The 19,006-nt window shown below is 41.0% G+C and overlaps 1 protein-coding gene across 3 annotated transcripts in view; it reads left to right on the top strand.

Moving 5' to 3' along the window:
• The window catches only part of SPACA1 (sperm acrosome associated 1), a 204,308-nt gene that overhangs the window by 53,480 nt on the left and 131,822 nt on the right, over window positions 1-19,006 (top strand). For 2 of the 3 annotated variants that reach the window (XM_036870910.1, XM_036870907.1), the window contains exon 1: window positions 15,542-15,621. The exons of the other annotated variant lie outside the window; for it this stretch is intronic. The gene's annotated coding sequence lies outside the window, so the exon portion shown is untranslated. Of the gene's footprint in view, window positions 1-15,541; window positions 15,622-19,006 lie in introns of those variants that run through there. 3 annotated transcript variants of the gene reach the window in all.

Raw genomic sequence — 19,006 nt, 5'->3', positions numbered from 1 at the left:
TTAAAACAACATTGATATACATTTATGTTATTAGTGAGATTAACAAAAATGAAGAAGTCTGATAACTGCAAGTATCAGTGAGGTTGTGGGACCATTGCTGGTGGAACAATAAATAGGACAGCTACTTTGAAGAACTATTTGGAAATATCAAGAAAAATTGAAACTGCATAAACTCTATGACTCAGCAATTCTACCTCTAGGTATGCACGAGGGCTACGGCACAGCAGAAACCTTGGAGCTGGGCAATGCACAGCACTTCACGTCAGAACAGATCTCACAAATGTGCACAGAGACCATTCTAAAAAACTGGAGGAAAAACTAGGGATTTGAAGCTCATACTCATTAGAAATTGTTCTTTTGCTTCCACTCCGGTTTTAAGAAGTTGAAACTGGAAACTGTAGACATATTTTGATATTTATGTAAGAAATATAATCTCTGACCCCTATCAAAAGGCATATACTGAAGAAAAAAGTTTCTTGCCCTATCAAAAGAATGAAGAATAAATATACCTTGATATGTTTATATAAGAAATAAAAATTCTGAACAAAACAAAATGTAATGTTCCTTTGTTTTATAAGGTAGTTGCATTCCTGGAAAATTAAAAAATATTCCTGGATATTTGAATGATACTAAAAAAAAAAAAAAAAAAAGAAAAGAAAACATATCCTTTGTGGTTTATATGTAAAACTGAGTTAGCAGCAAGGCTCAAATAATTATAAACAAGTATTTTAGCTCCTAAATGCCTGGCACGATACTTGACATTTGAGTCATGTGAGAAGCAGTACAATTCTTTGTGTGGGGAAATGATCCAGGGTAATGATGGTTCGCTTCCCTGACCTCTACCCACTAAATGCCAGTTGTGCCCCAGTCACTGAGATAATAAGCCCCCTAGACCCAGCTCAAGCATTTTCTCCTTCCTGGAGAGCTCTTTTATTATTAATTTCTCTGTGCCCCTGAAGTGCATGTGACCACTATAACACTGATCCTTTTGTATAACAATGAGCTGTTTACATATCTATTCTCTCCTGCAGACGATGGTTTCCCAGAGGACTGGGACCACATGTTATTTTATATACCCTGAGCCTAGAAGTGCACAATAAATGTTTGTTGTATGAATATAATTTAATCAAATCTAGCCTTTTGGGTTTGAGTTTCTAGCTTGTCATCAGATTACTTGCTGCCTGTCTTTTTTTTCCCCTTCCCAAGTTTTTATCTATAAAAAAAGAGTCATTTAGCAGAAGGCATCTTCAGTTTTTTGTTTTTTCTTTTTTTAAAGTCTATCGTGTACTGCTGTACCTCAGATCAGTCCCTATTAACTGAGTGTCTTCATTTACAGAGCAATTAGGGTAAAGAGGGTGGTGGCTCTTGTTAGGGAACTATGTAAATATATCTGGCCAACATTTGAGAAATACTGGAAGACCTGGATCTTGCATGCATTCTTTACTCCTCTGTAGGGCAGGCACCCTTAATGTTCCCCCCTTCTTTTGGCTATATCTTTGTCAAACAACACTCATTTGGCCAGTTCTGGTCCAACATTCGTCATAAAGGTATACCCTGTGGATCTAGACAAGACTTCACATTCTAAGGTACATGGATTGATGGGCTGGTCTTACTAACCGAAATAAGATTTTTCACAATCTTTAAATCATAAGTGGCATTAATTGAACACAAGAAGAAATCAAGGGGCTTCATGAACAGATTTATAAATTTTCTTCTTTCTGCATTTTAATTATACTGGCATTTTAATTGCATTGTAATTGCATTTTAATTGCATGTATTTGTATAAATTAAAAAATAATTAGAGCTCTGCAGCACTATGGGAAACTAATTTATGCATATAGACCTTTAAAAATGTACACGTGAAGAATGATTTCATAGCTCTCACCGTGTTAGACACTTTAAAACTGTCCTTGCTGAAAGGTCTGTAGCTATCTAGATGGATGTGCCTTTCCTGTTCTTTCTGTGACTGAGGGAGAGAGAGAGACAGATCTAGAGCTTGAATGGAGGGCAGTGCTTGATATTTATGGGACTCCCAGCTTGGAAAGTCCTTTACATATATATGTTTTATGCAAGAATTACACTGTATGACTCCTATATGAATATATATATTCTGTTTTCTGATAGGAGTCAGACATTGTATTTCTTACATAAATCATATATATATTTAATACATTTATATATATATATATATATATATATATATATATATATATATATATATATACACATATTATTTTTTCTAGCTTAGCCCTGAGAAGTTTCTGTGCTCTGATTGCATGTGGGTGGTAAGGACAGAGGATGAGTCACTAAATTAGGGCAACAGAACCAATGAATTTTTAACAATACTCCTGGCACAGGTTATCACGGCAAAGCATATCTGAGATGTACGGGTTATTCATTCAACAGGCATTTAATGAACGCCTACTGGGTGTTTGGCACTACTGAAGTATGGCCCCATCCCATTTCATAGGTCATTTACCCCAAAGCAATATGGATTTTCCAGCTTTTACTTCCTTCTCCTTACTCAGTGTCTTAGCTTCCATCAGAAACCTGAACATTACATGATTTTGGCAAATTGTGGATTGGGCTCCCTTATATCCTGGTTCTCTGCTGCTTCAGAATATACCCCTCCCTTCATCTACCCAATATCCCAGAGAGTTCTTAGTGGCAGGTTTATTGCTTAAAAATTGCATTTTTATCTTTTTGGAAAGAGAAAGTCTAAGAAGCCTAGTAACTAAGATTGTATTATTCCCTTGCCTTGAGATAATGACAACAAAAGCTCTTGTAAGCTAGAGGATCCAAAGTAAGTAAACTTCCTGTCCTCTCCTATCTCATGGTCTGTACTTGAGTTGTTTTCTCTGCCTGCCTTCTGGGTGATCCTCCTACACATGCAGCCTTCATTCCATCCCTCCGAAGAAAACTTCCTGGGTGCCCCATGTAGAATTATTCCTTCCCTGTCTTTTGTTCTTATAGCACATTCTGCATCCTTCTCTTTTGTAACACTTAGGTTAGAGTTATATTCTAATTGGCAGTACCTGGAGGTCAGGGATGGTGTCTAATTTCTTTTTAGCCACCTGGAGTATTCAATGTGTGGCTTTGTCTCTGATAGATATAACCTGAGTTTGGGATTCAAGGGTCAAATATCTTCAGGTGTGTGTGTGTGTGTGTGTGTGTGTGTGTTTGTGTGTGTGAACTACAAGCCCCTATTATAATTTTCTATGATCTTTTATCACAGGAAAACACAAGTCAGTCAACATTCTCAGGGAAATTTGTGGGCTCTCTTCTGGGCTGTAGCTGGGTTTCCTGGCCTTGTTTGTTTTGTTTTTGTTTTTTAATGGGGCTGCTCTTTGCAAAAGGAAACTCATCAACTCTTAAAACATTTTGCAGCCAGATGGTGTTCCAGGCCTTGGAAGCACACCCCTCTCTAAAGGGCATATGATGGGGAGAGAAATGGAGGGGAGTTATATCTCCTTTGGAAGTTATCCTTGGGCGTGTCCTGGAGAGAAGAGAATCCAAAAAGGAGTACTTCCCATTCGAGCCTGGTAAAGCTTATCACAAGAGTCTTCTGTCCCTTGCAAACACCTAGTCAGAGTAAAACAACTCCAAGCTCTTGCCCCTTGGACTGAACCTTATTCAGATCTATCAATAGATACTGTCCCTGAGCTTCAGAAAGACTGTGTGTACCTTTGGCCTAGCTAACTACGTGAGTTAGGGTAATGCTAGTTGCTATTACAAATAGAACCCAAAATGTATTATATCTCAAACCAACAGAAGTTGATTTCTTGTTAAGGTAGTACCAGTCCCAAGCAGTGGTTCCTTGTTGATCCATAACTCCTTTATGAAATGATTCTGACCCAGGCTTCTTTCATCCTGTGGCTCTGTCAACCCATAGGGGTGGACATCTTCCAGTTCTATCCAGCCAATGGAACTGGAAAGGGAGTGAAGGTACAGTAACTGCTTACAAGCCTTGGTCTGGAAGTGATGCACATCATTTCTCTTCACTTTATATGTCTCCAGATGCAAGAGGACTGGGAAACTAGTCCTTGATTGGGCAGCTGCTCTCCAGAGACCACTCACAGCTCTGTACCCTAGAAAGGGGATTCTGAGTTTAGGGTACAGCTAGCTGCTGGGGTAGATCTGCTGCTTTTTTAGGGCAACACCATTTGTTGTCCAGTGGCCCAGATGCTCATCTTGCATCAAATGGTTGTCTGCTGCTCACCGTCACCTCATTACCGTTGAACCACTGAAGCAACTGAACTTCTGCTTTCTAACAGATAGCTGGTAAGTGTTGCAAACGTACTTCCAGGTCTGTCTCCACCTGTCTTGAGCAGAGTGGGGAAGAAAGCTGACCTCTCTAATAGGTACTTAATAACGGGGCTTGGTGGTGCATTTCTCACCCTTATACCAGGCAGCGCTCATCCCTTCCCTTCTCATAAGGGGCACAGCCCAGTATATCCCACTGGTCCTCCCATGGCTGGGACTGTGGGGCGAGACACTTTCTAATAAATTTCACCTAAGCTTATGGTGCCTCATTTAAAACAATTGCCTTGGCAGAAGGCCTCTGCCTGTCTCCTCCAATCAGAGCTCAGCACTGTGGACCCTTTAGTCCTGGAGTTTTCTTGAGCAGACTTCCTGTGAAAATGATCCTGGGGCCCCTGGTCTTGATCTCTCTGTCCCTTTTCTCCTTAGGCATCCTCTTTTTACAACTGTTGGACCTCACAACTTTCAGCCTCTCTTGGAGGTTTGATTTCATTGAATTTTAGAGTCTTCTTGAGAACGGGAACGTGTTACATGGTACAGAAAAGAAAATATTTCATAAGAATTTTACTGAGCAAATACTATGCCCTATGTGGCATGAAAAAGGCTATGGGATATATGAAGAAACATAATTTATGGTCTCTGCTTATGAGGGTCTCATAAATTAGTTAGCAAAAACTGCTAATCACCCAGGAAACAAACAAACAAAAAAATAGTGTCGTTGTTAGGGAAAACACTGACTGAAACCACCCACACTGGCCAGGCACCACAGTAACCATTTGCATGAGTTATTTTACAACAGGAGGTCCTGGTAAGGAATACGGAACTAACAAGCCACCACCAACCTGAAGAATTCAGGGAAGGTCAAAAGGAGACACCAGTCCATATGTCCTACCGACTTCCCAGAATCCTTCTCGCTGGAACCCATCTTGGCTGAGCGATGAGTGCGCCACCAGGAAGGACCCTGAGTCAGAGTGATTGGAAACTAACCCCATTACAATAAAACCCAAGACTGCGAGCCACGTGGCAGAGCAGTTCTCCTGGGTTCCCTTACCCCACTGCTCTCCACCTGAGTGCCCCTTCCCAGTAAAGTCTCTTGCTTTGTCAGCACATGTGTCTCCTCGGACAATTCATTTCCAAGAGTTAGACAAGAGCCCACTCTTGGGCCCTGGAAGGGGTCCCCCTTCCTACAACATAGTAACAAGGTACAAATTCTAGGGTACCACCCAGATATAAGATGAACTGAGGGGAGGCATCTTTATTAAGTATGCTTCTGACAGTCTTCCTTGCCATCCTTAATCTGATAAAGTACAGAACTAAGGCTGTATTTTGCCTAACCTTTCCAAGTCTGATTGAAAAAGAAAAATTTAAACTATTGCTGTTATTGATCTTTCAACTTTATAAAGAATGTTCATTTTTTCGAACTCTGAGAAGTGTACCAAATTATTTTGCACTGAAACAGTTTTTTTCAGGATTACAAATATGTATTTATTTAATTCTTGCTCATGGTAAAAATGCAAACTGAATTGAAGAGTTTACAATGAAAAATAAGTTTCTCTTTGACCCTGTACCTCAGAGTTACCCAGACTCTCACTCCTTGAGTATACATGCTGGGCCCTTCGTTATTCATTTTCTCCCAACTTCTTTCTCTCCATCTGCTAGGTCAGTAGTTCTCAAGTTTTATTGTGCAAAAGGAATACCTGGGGGAACTTCTTAGAAATGCAGATTTCCTTTTTCCAGAGATTCGGTGGGTCTGGGTGAGTTCAAGGAATTTGATTTTGTACCCTGGTAATTCTGAAGCAGGTGGTGCATGGACCCTACGTTAAGACACTTTTAGAAAATAATTAGGATCTCACTGTATTGGGGACTAATCTGATGAAGTCACAGGCTGTGGTAGATTTTACGTATTCTTACCATAATACCATGTTCACTTTCCCAGTCTTTGACCTTCACTGGGGTTACTTTCCCTTTGGTTTCCATAGTGATGCACAGAGGTCTTCCATGTGTAATTAGCCTAAGGATGTTGATTTATTCCATTGCCTCTCTCTGACTGCCTCACTGCTGAGCTGCGGAGTGTCATTAGCTAGACTGAGAAAACTCAATTAGTTTTTGTCGACTGAAAAAAAAAGCGCACAACCTAAAAGGTGAGAGTTATGTTTTATTCGGCGGACAAAACTGAGGACTTAAACCTGGGACGCAGCATGTCAGATAACTCTGAGAGACTGCTCGGAGGAGGCAAGAGAGGGGGAGCCAGGATAGACAGGAGTTTTTGCAACAAAGACCAGGTGGTCGGGACATCAAACGATTACTGGGAATTAAGGAAAACCAGATTATCTCAAGTTAAGGAATTTAGTGCTTTTCTATGTACGGGAAGGTGCAAAGTCTGAGCTCATTGAAATCATTCCTTTCATATGCACCTCAGCTCTCTGGGGCCAGTATCCCGCACTTCGCATCCTGAGCCTCGTCAGCATGCACTGTTGGGTGTGGCTACAGCGGCTGTCCGCTAGATGTGGCGGAGGGCATCCTGCCTGCATCCTGAGTTGCGTCAGGGCAGCTCTAATGTGATGGCTTGATGGCTACAGCATCCTTTGTTTACTGATATGACAGGTGGCATTTTTAGTTCACATCTTCTCTCTTCCTCCAGTTATCGGATTGCAGTTAGCATCGGTTTTCTTACATCTCTGAGGAACAGGTAACAGTCACAAAACTGTAGACTTTGGCGAGGTAACAGTAACTTGCACTTTGTTTCAGCCAATCTGTAGGTGGGGAAACTGAGGCCCAGAGAGATTAAGAAACGTAACCAAGGACACAAAATAAATTAGTGGTAGAGCTGACCAGAAACCTGGTTTACTAATTCTGAATCTGGTGCTTTTTTCTCATCTTAAAAAAATCTCAGCTAAAATCACAGGGTCCCTGAAAAGCATTCAGACGGTTCTTGTTCCCCAGTCCACCTACCACCTTGAAATATGTCCTTCTGTGCCCTGTCTCTCCCCGACCCTCACTATCTCCTTGAGCCACACTAGCCCTGGTGGGTTGTCTCACTCAGGAGAGCGATAGTGCGAATTATTTCCGAACGCTTGAACATGGCAAAAATCTCATCTACTTGAACCTCAGGTCACCAAATACAGCAATTTTGAGCGGAAGGAGCTGTGGTTACTTTAAGTCTCTGTGGGAACGCAGGAGCTCATCATTCTTATTCTCAGCTTCCTCCAACAAAGACCCAAGGAACAGTCCTTATTACTTTTCAGAGGTTGGGGGAGGGTTGAGGTCACACAAAGGTTGCTTGGCTTACAGTCTCATCCCGCCTCTCCTGCTATTGACAAGGCATCGGGGTGGTTTAGAGATTGCTGCCTCCCTTTAAGGCCTATTTGCTGATGTTTTGAGACATTTATCCAATCTCAAGAAACTCAAGGGACCCGATTTCAACTTTGAATTATATATTATCCATATCTGGGATGGAATGGGCAATTTTAATGGAAAAATCTCATCAGTCAGGCCAGGGATTGGGCAAGGCTTTGATTTATATGCTTGTTGAAAGCATCTATATTGATGTAAAATTTACAGTTCTATGAATTTAATAATATTTTAACCTGAATATGATTCTTGACACACACACACAACACACACACACCCTGCACACACACACACATACGTGTATTCTTCCTTTTTTTTTAACCTTTGGTGAAATTTTTTAACCTTTTTTTAACCTTACTCTACCATACATTTGATAACATCCCCAGAGATTAGCCAGGAGAAATATCAGGATGCCCTGGGAGAAATGTCTGTCTTGATGAGAACAAGAAAGATTCCAGGAAAAAAGGCTCAGTTCCTGAAATAAATTACAGTAACTTCAGGAAGGCAATTAAGTATCTGTTGAAAGATACATTTACTAGACTAGTGACTTTTCCCACATTTCCATAATTCAGATACTATATTCAGGAAAAGGAAATTAACTGGGGCTTTTGGATACAAACGGTGAGAAATGGGAATTAGTTAGCATTTACAAGCCTATAGGCACATATAGTTTTATGCTTCTGTAATTAGAGCTGTTGGTGAATCACTCCATTACCTTGATTGCTTTAGTTGCAGTCTTTCAAACAGGTATTTACCTTAAGCTTGAAGATAGGTATAGGCATGAAAACAATGCTGTCTTATTTAATCTATTGTCACATGTAGCCGGTAAATCAGCTTCTCTCTAACTGTAAGATAAGGAATGATACTATTTTGTTGGTGTGTGTTATTCTTGGAATTCTGCACCCCTGGGAAAACGTTGTCAAAGGTTGCATTAGCCATGCAGTGAGGCGGGGACAGAGAATCCAGGCACACACTCAAGGTAGAAAACCTGCCATAAATGTCCGCTGCCATTACTCTATGCATCAGTGCTTATAATTTCTAAGGAGCAAAACTGTCCATTGCTATTTTTAGTCCACTTACTTTCTTTTGAGGATAATGGTCATTATTCTGACATTTTGTTTCTTAAATACTTTCCCCTGCTCTGGAAATCCAAGTAGACAATTAGTTTTCCATCCAAATGTTTTCATACCTTCTGCACAGTTGGGCTGGGCTCATTTGCATTTAGTTTTCTTGGGAGGGCTAATGATTTGATTTTCAAAAGGTCAGTTGCTGACACACAACCTATAAAATACTTAGCTGTCCAAGATGTTTTTCACTCATTGCTCAAACACTCAGTTTAGTTTTGGTCTTTTTAATTCACTACTGAAAATCAGTTGCCTCAAGGAATTTCAATATTACATTACAGCATAACAAACTATCCAATATCACTAATGGCCTATTTAGGAATTAAATGCTTTTTTTCTGGTTTTAAGCAATTTCTAATTTTGATGAGGATCAGGCACCATCTATAAGGATGGAGTTAATAAGTCCCTGAAGGGACACATCACTAGCCAGGTCATAAAAATCATGCATGGCTTGCTCTTTCAGCCATAAGGCAGAAGGAGAACAAATACATCTATTTTCCCCCAGCATTATATTTGTGGTCTGAAGATGCTTGAAAAATTACAGTCATTATATTATGGTTGTTGTTGTAATTTTTTGCAACGTTTCTGAAATCTGGGTCTATCTATCTATCTATCTGGTATTTTTCTCTTTATGTCTTTTCCCCAAGAATTTACTCTCTAAGATGTCTTCTCTCAAAATTATATCCAAAACAGAAGGCAAGTGCTGGGGGTGAATATAATATACTATTTGAAACTTGGCCATGTAAGCTATTGTTTGGAAAATTCAGGCAAAAGAACTAGTTAGTGAGGGAAGAAGTTACTCAACATATTTGTTTTGGCTGCTCACAGTCATCAGATTTGTGGAATAATAGCTTTAATTCCTTGTGATAAAACATTCCAGTCCTCTCTTATTTCTGTGTTGTAAATATCCCCCAGTTTGACTAAGACAAAATTGATCTAAACGCAAATGTGTTTGCTTTGTCCTTGTAAAATGTGCGTGGGTAATGAGCACCTCAGGGGTGGATGGAGAGAGCACAGAGCAGCAGAGGAGGACATAAGAGTAGCGTGGGCTGAGGGCAGGATTTGGGATCCCACCTTGAAATCAGATGATGGGAAGAAACTGAAAAAACATCTTAGTGCTGGGAGAAGAGAAGGCCAGACAGTGAGGTGCAGGAGACTTGCTAAAAACTAGAGATAGGTGGGGAGGGGGGCACATGGCCTAAAGATGTTCTCTTCTGCAGGAGGAGGGAGGGGCGTGTATGATTAGGTGGCTGCAGGGAAGCACCTTGGATTCAGATCACTTAAAACCCAAGCAGATTCAAAAGATGTTCAACGTCGCTAATCATCAGGGAAATGCAAGTCGAAGCCACAGTGAGATATCACCTCACAACTGTCAGAATGGCTATCATCGAAAAGTCTACAAATAACAAATGTTGGTGAGGATATGGAGAAAAGGGAACCCTTGTACACTTGTATTCCCTTGTACAAAGGGAATATAAATTGGTTCAGCCACTGTGGAAAACAGTATGGTGGTTTCTCAAAAAACTAAAAATCAAACTACCATATGATCCAGCAATTCCACTCCCAGGTATATTAAAAAAAAAACAAACCAAAAAACCCCAAAACACTAATTTGAAAAGATACATGAACCCCAATGTTCATAGCAGCATTATTTACAATTGCCAAGATATGGAAGTAACCTAAGTGTCCATCAACAAATGAATGGATAAAGAAGACGTGGTATATATGTATATACAATGGAATACTACTCAGCCAAAAAAAAGAAGGAAATTTTGCCATTTGCAGCAACATGGATGGACTTGGAGGGTATTATACTAAGTGAAATAAGTCAGACAAAGAAAGACAAATACTGTATGATATCACTTATATGTGGAATCTAAAAAATACAACAAACTAGTGAATATAAGAAAAAAGAAACAGACTCGCAGATATAGAGAACAAACTAGTGGTTACCAGTGGGGAGAGGGAAGGGGGAAGGGGCAAGATTGGGATAGGAATTAAGAGGCACAAACTATTATGTATAAAATAAGCTATAAGGATATATTGTAAAGCACAGGGAATAGAACCAGTATTTTATAATAATTATAAATGGAATATAACCTTTAAAAATTGTGAATCACTATATTATACACCTGTAACTTATATAAGGTTGTACATCAACTATAATTCAATTTTTAAAATCCCAAGCAGATTCAGAAAGAACTTAATTTTCTCCAAGGAGAAAGGAATTAATGTTTGCTGAGCTCCTACCAAGGAGCCAGGTCTTCCACAGATATTATCTCATTTAATTCTGCATAGCATCCCTATGAAGGAAATTACAATAATAATAGCTAGCATTTTTTACATGCTTACTCTGTGCCCCACAGAGTGCTAAGTGCTTGTTTTCCATTGCTTCTTCATAACAGTCCTTTAAAATTGGGGAAACAGACTCAAAGATGAGGATAATTTACTCAAGGATGCACAGTTAATCAAGCTGCAATTGATATCCAAATATGTCTGACCCAGAGCGCAGACTTCCTGGTTTACCATGACGCTTCTTCAGTGAGTGGAAAATCCACTGGAGATGGAAGAGTTTCTATCTGTTAATTTGCAGTACATTGTTTCTTGTGGGTAAGCTAGGTACCTGCCATTTACTTGCTTATGCCAAGTCTTTACCTAAATTCCTCAGAATGAAGTCAAGGTAATAGTTAAAGGATGTTCTTGGGTAGGGTTTCTGTGACTTATGAAGAGGCAAGGGCAAGGAATGGAAATATTTGGCCAGGCTCTAGCCCTCAGTTACCTCCTAATGATAAATAATCAAACACACAAAAACGAAAGACTCCAAACCTTTAACCCTTCGAGTGGTAGTGATGAAAGGAATGTTAGGAGAATATGGAAACCCTTGACTGGATGATACTTTGGAAAATGTTATTTCATTCAGCGTCCCGTGATGCCTCTGGGCTTCACAACTGCCATGTAATGATTAGTCTAATTCTGCTTCATAACTGTCTCCAAATGTGAGGAGAGGGTCTGGGCCTCTGAAGAGGAGGGCTTTTTGGAGCATATCTTTGTATTGAGCTCGCAGATGGATTGGCCCTCCACACAGCCTCACAGGCTACTGCAGTAATATTGGGAGATATAGCCTGCGGGGGAGAAAGTTCAAAGACACCAAAACCCATGGGCTTGAGCAATGCAGCCCTGCTCCCCCCTCCCCATAGATTCCTGTGGGATTAAGAAAAACTTTCTTCACTGGATTTCCTCGGCTTCTGATGATCCAGGATGTGGTTGTGATATGGCAGCGTGTGGTTATTTTGAAATGTGAGGTTTATGCTCAACTACCTCCAAGAATTCTCAGTGGGTGGCATTGCCTGTGCCTTCTCAGACTTATATGGGAAAAGGAGTACGTTCAGAAAGAAGCTTTGTCTAGAAAATGTAGTCTTTTCATGATTAAGTTATACTTTTTATAAATGAGACACAGTGTCATTAAACTATAGTACGTAATGGTTTTCAGATAGAATTTTGTGATGTGCTTTTAAAAACAAACAAATATATCAGGTCCATAAAATGAACTTGCTAAATTCTGAACTCTTTTTTTAAAAAATTTTATTTATTTATTTATGGCTGTGTTGGGTCTCCGTTTCTGTGCGAGGGCTTTCTCCAGTTGCGGCAAGCGGGGGCCACTCTTCATCGAGGTGCGCGGGCCTCTCACTATCGCGGCCTCTCTTGTTGCAGAGCACAGGCTCCAGACGCGCAGGCTCAGTAGTTGTGGCTCACGGGCCTAGTTGCTCCGCGGTATGTGGGATCCTCCCAGACCAGGGCTCGAACCCGTGTCCCCTGCATTGGCAGGCAGATTCTCAACCACTGCGCCACCAGGGAAGCCCAAATTCTGAACTCTTTACACCTTTTTTTCCCCTTCAAAATGCCTCAAACTTCATGCTATACTTTTAATTTATGATAAAGATTTTACTGCTTGACATGTTGGCAAAAAGAAAGAGGTGGCATATGAGCTAAGACTTCCAGTTATCTGGGCATTAATTTAGGCTAATTTTCTAAATTTCAAGCTGTACCTAATGCCCCATCTGCCACACGAAGCGGGAAGCCACAGATGTCCTCTGAACAATTATTTAAAGGTAAGGAGTTTCAACACCTCCTTAGTTGAGAGAACACGAGAAGACCACCTGGGCATATAGAAACCATCTTCCATTTCAAAGTGGAGTTTGAAAACACAAAACACTCTAAAACATACCCTGAAATCATGCAAGAAAAGTAAGTTTTACTTCAGAAATAATTAGGAGTGAAAATAAATATGCCCTGGTTAAAGCCAAGGGGCTGGTTGGCAAAGGAGGAGAGTAAACTGCTATCCAGCTCTTAGACGTGTTTATGAAAGTGGGACAGGGCAGGACAACGCCAGCAAAACTGGGCCAGACTCTAGGTTCATAACCAGAGGTTGTCTGTTGTGACAATCTTTTTTTAATGAGGGCTCAAAAGTGTAGCAAAAAATGATATTGGAGGACAAAAGAAAAAGCCTCTAGAACCATCTATGTGGTAAAATGCCAGATACCATGGCTTTGACAATAATAGGAATTTTTTGTTCTGCCACTTTCAGAGTTAATTTTCTTCTCCTCTTGAAATCAGGAGGCATTACAAAAATCTTTTATATCAGATTTGCAAATACCAGTAAGTTACCCACCCCCACTCTTTCTTTATCAGCTTGCACGGTAAATTGAATAGATTCAGCATATTTTCCTGTTCACCAAGCATAAATTATTACTAACTGTGGAGAGAGGCTATTTGAAAAGCTGTTTTATTTTATAGAGGAGGCTTCTTTTATCTATAAAGGATTCTGTTTGAAATCAACGTAGATGCTGTCTTATCTTTGTGACCTCAGGAAACTGAACTATGATGACATATTTCCATTCTAAAGAGGGCAATGAGAGAATTCACGCATAAACTGAATAAGCTCTGCTAATCTATTCCTGTTCTTGGATCAGATTCCCAGCCTTTGAAATACTAGGAGAATCACCAGAGCATTTGTATGTGATATGACACCATCGCAAATTATCTAACGAGTGGGTTCTAACTGGCAGACTTCAGCCCTAGATGGGGGGGAGCCCTTCCAACCAAAATGCATTACATGTCTTTCATACCATAGCCCTTCAGTAATGGGCTGTTGCTCTTTTTGCCAGCCTTTCAGCTCTAGTGCAGTAAGTCATGACTTCCTTCAAAGGCGCTCTGTGATTCCCACACCTGAAAGGATTGTAGCAATTTGGTAAAGTATCAGTTTGAAGTAGCACTAACAAAATGTGTACCTATCCAATCATTATAGCTTTTATTCGCTGCCAAACAGCCAGGAAATTCACAAATAGTTTTCATGAGGTAGCACATTTATTCAGTCATTTAATCTGATGCCTGTCTTCTGCCTGGTGCTTTCATCATAAGAAATTGGGCATTGAACCATTGAGGCTGGCATTTAGCATTAACATGCTATATTGTACCCCTCACCATTTTGCTATTTCTTGGTTGCTTTTTCATTTTTTCTATTTATTTATATTTTTATTTTGGAGGAGTCCAGAAAGCATCAATGATTTCTGAAAACGAACATTTCTTTTTACTGAAGTATAGTTGATTTACAATGTTGTGTTAGTTTCCGGTGTACAGCAAAGTAATTTATATATATATATATATATATACACACATACATATATAATTTTTCAGATTATTTTCCATTAGTTTATTACAAGATATTGAATGTAGTTCCCCGTGCTATACAGTAGGTCCTTGTTGTTTATCTATTTTATATATAGTAGTGTGTATCTGCTAATCCCAAACTCCTAATTTATCCCTCCCCCGCATTCCCCTTTGGTAACCATAAGTTTGTTTTCTATGTCTGAGTCTGTTTTGTAAATAAGTTCATGTGTATCCTATGAAAATGAACATTTTTAGTGAAGCCGCTCTGGACTCTGACTTCTATTTGGGCATTTGTGCTAAAGAAAAGAGATGGGGCATTTTGAACCTTGTGTGGTAAGGCAGAAGAGAATCCTGAAAGCCTCTTGGCTGTGAGCAGGGCTGACTCACACCCTTGGCTCTTCCACTCGGCAGGAAGCAGCTCTCAGAGGAGCCTGAGTCACTTGCCAGGCGGCACGTGCATGAGGTTGAACAGTGAGACCAACTGCCGTGTTGGTTGTTCCCTCCGTGAAGAGAAAAGCATGTGAATATTATTCATCCTCATATGTTAGGTCTCAAAATAGTTTGCTCTGTTGATCCATTTATAAGAAACGTGCAACCACTTTTCTCAGCCCACCTGGGTGAAAGGTCAAATGACCGAAAGCACTTTGTGGTAGAAACACATGAAGTTTAAAATGTTGGGGTCGATTTTGACTACTCTCCCTTTCTTGCCTGGAAATATCTCTTCAGTCACAAAATAGTTACCCCTGAACTTCCTTATTGTGGAAGCCACCCCATAACTCAATTTAGGCCCTTATAACCTCTCACCTGTATCACTGCCATGGCTTTTAAAGGGCATGAAGTGGTTAGGGTTCCTTGGTTGCAAGCAACAGAAACCAATTCTGGCTTATAGATAGGAATTACTGGAAGGACACACAGAATCAGCAGGAGATGGGCAACTGGGTTTGTGAATAGGTAGGAACAAGGCATCTCTGGAAGCCAGGAATCAGGAAGCGCAACACCTGCTTCACAGCAGGTTGAGTCTGATTGGGGTCAGGACGGCTGTGGCCATGGGTGACGTGCAGCCATTCCTGCTGACCTTGCATCATTGGTTTAGAGTCCAAATGACACCTTTGTCCCTGGATGTGTTGGGGAGAGAAGAAAGAAAATCTGATCCCATGGCTTCCTGGGTCCCTGGAATTACCGTCCCTGTATGAGGACACATAACACATGCTGGAATGAGGTAAGGACCAAAAATAAAACTGGAGGGCCATTAGAAAGTGGGAAAGGATGCTAGGTGACAAATATCCATGAGAAGGCATTTTCCCCCTCCAATACCTCCGCTCTCCAACTCATTTCAATTTAACAAACATTTACGAAGTATCAACCCTGCACAAGGTGCTGTATTCGGTATCAGGCATTCTGGGAAAAGGGGTCTTCTACACTTTGCTGCCAGTTGTGTTGCATTTAATGGGGCCAGGTACTCTGATGGCTTTTTTTAAAGACTATTTTTTTTAGAACAGATTTAGGTTCACAGTAAAATTGAAAGGAAGGTACAGAGATCTCCCATATAATCCCCGCCTCTGTGTAAGCACAGCCTCCCCAATATCAACATCCCCCACCAGAGTGGTACATTTGTTACCACTGGCACACTTACATTGTCAAATCATAATCACTCCAAGTCTGCAGTTTACATTAGGCTTCACTCTGGGTGTTGTATATTCTGTGGGTTTGAACAAATTAAAAATGACATGTATCTACCTTTATAGCATCATACAGAGAATTCACACTGTCCTAAAGATCTTCTGTGCTATACCTATTTACCCCTCCCTCTCTCTAACCCCTAACCACTGAACTTTTTTACTGTCTCTACAGTTTTGCCTTTTCCAGAATGTCACATAGCTGGAATCATACAGTATGCGACATTTTCAGATTGGCTTCTTTTACTTAGTAGTACGCATTTATGTTTCCTCCATGTCATTTCATGGCTTGATAGCTCTTTTTTTAAAGTGATGAATAATATTCCATTGTCTGGATATACTACAGTTTATTAATCCATTCACCTACTGATGAGCATCTTGGTTGCTTCCAAGTTTTGGCAATTATGAACAAAGCTGTAAACATCCACGGGCAGGTTTTTGTGCAGATGTAAGTTTTTTTTTGTTGTTGTTGTTGTTGTTTTTTTTTAATATTTATTTATTTATTTATTTTTGGCTGTGTTGGGTCTTCGTTTCTGTGCGAGGGCTTTCTCCAGTTGCGGCGAGCGGGGGCCACTCTTCATCGCGGTGCGCGGGCCTCTCACTATCGCGGCCTCTCTTGTTGCGGAGCACAGACTCCAGACGCACAGGCTCAGCAGTTGTGGCTCACGGGCCCAGCTGCTCCGCGGCATGTGGGATCTTCCCAGACCAGGGCTCGAACACGTGTCCCCTGCATTGGCAGGCAGATTCTCAACCACTGCGCCACCAGGGAAGCCCAGATGTAAGTTTTTAATTCCTTTGGGTAAATACCAAGGAGCTTGATTGCTGGACCATGTGCCGGGAATGTGGTTTTGTAACACCATGGGTTTCACTGAGGAGTGGCGATGAAGAACTGGCCACCTCTGACATGCATTCCAATGCTGTCATCTGAGATTATCTGAAGGCTTCCTCCTATGTTTCCCATCTGCATCTCTCTCTGGAGTTCTTTCACCCCCTAAAGTGCACTCCTCCCCTCCCTTCCCCTGTATCTTGGTCTTACTCTCAGCTACCTGTCAAACAATATCATTAAGATGTTAGTTGAAAGCAGACATAAGGGATCTCACCGGGATGCTGGAAATGTTCTATATATGGATTTTGGTGATGGTTGCCCATCTCGGTAAATTTACTACAAATCAGTACATTTTACATTGAGAACAGGTGAATTTGACAGCATGCAAACAATACTTTATTTCAGTTGTTAAGGAAAAAAAGATGTCAGGAGATACTGAAGACTGGAAAGTGCACTCCCTTGCTTGGAAAAGCCTTTTGGAGGGGAAGCAGGTGATGGAGAGTGGTAGAATGATGAAGGCAGGGTTTGACAAGCCCGCCCAGGGCACAGATGGTGCTGGGACTAAAGACAAACTCACAGTGTTGGGGAGTAGCCTAACTAGTTACTTCTTGATCATTTGTCATCACTCTGCTTCAGGGAACTTGGGGCTCAACAGGTGTTCACAAGAGGTACCTTGATGCTGGTCCATGAGCTGAGACTGGGCATCACACACTGAAGGAGCTTCTCAGGAGGGGTGCAGAGCAAGAGGTGTGGTCTGTTTCTTGAGAGAGAGGACTGCTGTTTTGTGTCCCCCTGTTTCCTCCCAATTGTGCCCCCATTTACACATGGGAGGAGAGGATCAATGGAGGTATGGCATACTCCCCCTCCCCCCAGAAGGTTTCCAGTCCCTGAGGTCTGTCATAAGAAAAGGAAAGATAAACTGCCTTGTAGGATTCGAAGCTTTGCTCCAAGGATTCTAAATCCCAGAGACTCCACGACTCTGACTTGGAATCCTCTTCTCCACATGTTGTTTCATGGCCCAAAGACCATTCCATTGGTAGGATTATTTGTTTCAGCAGATGTCTCTGTGCTAGAAAGTATGTCAAAATCTACAGTGCTTATCACAGCCAATCTTAATGATTTTTCCTGGCTTTTGGGGTCCCCAGCAACTATCTCCATCTTAACTCTGTGTTTTCTCTCACTACCCTTAACATTGGCTTCTCTGCCTGTACCAGGTTTTCCCTCTTCCCTCTTATACCATGTTCAGCCTTCACTGGTATCCTCTTCCTTGTCTGTGATGATTTCCCTTTACTTCCTTCTCAGGCTGGGTGAGGTGCCACTTCCTCTAAACATCTTTCCCTGACTATTTCTATCCCACAATATTCTTCTATTCCTCTCAACCTAACAATGATTATAATCTGTATCACACAACTTGAAGTTGATTATTCTATTATTCTGTATTTTTCTTATTTTTTTTCTTGTTAAATCTTATGCAAATTGATGCCCCGCCCTACAAAGGTAGGAACTCTGTCTCTTATTCTTTGGTACCTCCCACAGCATGTAGAGTTGTGTTAAGACCTTAAAAATACCCTGTTATTCTCTGCTGGGCTCCCTAAATTTCACTGAGCTGTTACCCTGGGGCTGTGTGATAGCCTTTCTCAAAGGCCACTCTCTACCTCTATGTTTACAGTGATTTTGGGGAGGGTACTAATTAATGACCTCTCTGCAATGGTTTAATGGAGAATACAGCTTCTCTCTTCCCCAATAGGTCTGCATCAGAGGCAACCCTCCCTGACATTTTCTCCACTCTCCCACCTGCTCCTCTCCTTGGGTGAATGAATGGCTAATAGAAATGGCCAAAGCTTGATAATCCTTTCAGCAAATTATAAGAGGATGGACTTGTGTTCCTCAAAAGAAAATGGGCATAGGGACGTCCCTGGCAGTCCAGTGGTTAGGACTCCACGGTTCCACTGCAGGGGGCATGGGTTCAATCCCTGGTTGGGGAACTAAGATCCCTGCATGCTGTGCAGCCAAAAATAAATAAAATAAAATAAAATAGTAATTACAAAAAAAAAAAAAAGAAAATGGGTATATGTCCATGTCTCTCAAACAACAACAACAAG

The sequence above is a fragment of the Balaenoptera musculus genome, chromosome 12 (assembly GCF_009873245.2).
Source record: "Balaenoptera musculus isolate JJ_BM4_2016_0621 chromosome 12, mBalMus1.pri.v3, whole genome shotgun sequence".
NCBI lineage: Eukaryota > Metazoa > Chordata > Mammalia > Artiodactyla > Balaenopteridae > Balaenoptera > Balaenoptera musculus.
This window is presented reverse-complemented; position numbering and strand designations above follow the sequence as displayed.